The sequence below is a fragment of the Poecilia reticulata genome, linkage group LG19, assembly GCF_000633615.1.
Source record: "Poecilia reticulata strain Guanapo linkage group LG19, Guppy_female_1.0+MT, whole genome shotgun sequence".
NCBI lineage: Eukaryota > Metazoa > Chordata > Actinopteri > Cyprinodontiformes > Poeciliidae > Poecilia > Poecilia reticulata.
In genome coordinates, this window is record NC_024349.1 from 14,476,272 (window position 1) to 14,477,617 (window position 1,346).

The window sequence follows — 1,346 nt, forward strand, 5'->3', positions numbered from 1 at the left end:
TCCGCCACTGGGCAAGGATTAGTGTACAAGATTATTCTAAGTGCTTTACAGAAAAATGAAGAACGAGTGTTTACAAACAGAAGCATAAATTAATCAAGATAAAATAAATGAAATACAAATAGTGGGAGTCACATTTAAAAAATACTTTATTTCCAAAGGGAAATTAAATACATAAATGCAAGAAGTATAAATACAAAGGCCTCAAGACAATCAATCTTTATTTTCATTTCCAACTCTAATTAATGTCAACTTTTGATGATATTATTGGTGTGGCTGGGACAGAAGGTCAAATGGAGGGACAAACTAGAGCAGTTAAACTACAGGGTCTGGTAATTTATCATAAAAAAATAAAACAAGAAACTGGCAAATCCTTAATTTTTTTTCCGCCCAGTTGTTGACAACTGCTATCCTGATACATTTATATGCAAACCCTTTGAATGGCTTGCTAACAAATTATGCTTTCTGAAGATTCTATTGAATAAAGATCAATTACTCAAAGCTTTTCACCTCTTCAGTGGCATCTGGTGGCGAAAAGTATGAAGAGCAGCTTTAATTTAATTTAATTTACACCAAAGCTCCAGACTACGTAGTCTGAGCAATGATTCACTTCCTGTTRACGTGTTGAACCAAACTAACAATACCATGATTCTTCTGAAACCTCACTGAGTGGCCGACCAAATCAAGCTTTGAYTTACAAACCACCATGTTGCTTTTCACGACATATGCCCTGGAGCTTCAGCTTTAAGCACACCGTCACTAATAGTAGCTCTTGGAGACTGGACCTAAGCCTAARATAAACAAATATTTGAAGGTTTTTTTTATTTTTTACTCCYCTTTAGCCTCTGAATGCTATGTTGGGATTTATATTGCCCGGCCCAGTCTGTGCCACATTCTGACCGGCTCCTGTGCTTTGTTGATCATGTCCATCCAGTGCTGCAGCTGAAGACCCCTGGCATACATGAAGGGACCCAACACCAGCACTCCCAGCAGGGCTGAAGGTTCTGAAAGCAACAACAGCTGATCATTGACAAAGGTCTTACTTTAAAGCAATCATGTGAGGTTCTGATAAAATGTTATAATTARTTAACACCTCCAATACCTGAAGGAGATTGGTTTAGAATAAATGCCCATTATTTGGTCCTGGAAGCTAACAGCTAATCTGTGAGGGGGCAAGAACATGTTGAAATCTCAAAAATGTCAGCGATTTACTTGTAATTTTTAACATTAGTTTCAAATTTAACATGACACACTTATTTGTGTTGCCTACTCTTTATAGAGAGGGGAGGCTTTGTGTTTTAACGCTTCTAAACCAGCAATAATGCTTAATCTCTGTCTGGTTGTCGAGA

At 37.4% G+C, this 1,346-nt stretch overlaps 1 long non-coding RNA gene across 1 annotated transcript; it reads right to left on the reverse strand.

Moving 5' to 3' along the window:
- Positions 1 to 128: 128 nt before the first annotated feature.
- LOC108167266 (uncharacterized) lies at positions 129 to 1,329 on the reverse strand. Its single transcript, XR_001777620.1, has 2 exons — positions 1,100 to 1,329; positions 129 to 1,001 (listed from the first exon to the last, which is right to left on the reverse strand). It is a non-coding gene; the product is annotated as an uncharacterized LOC108167266 (long non-coding RNA).
- Positions 1,330 to 1,346: the final 17 nt, after the last annotated feature.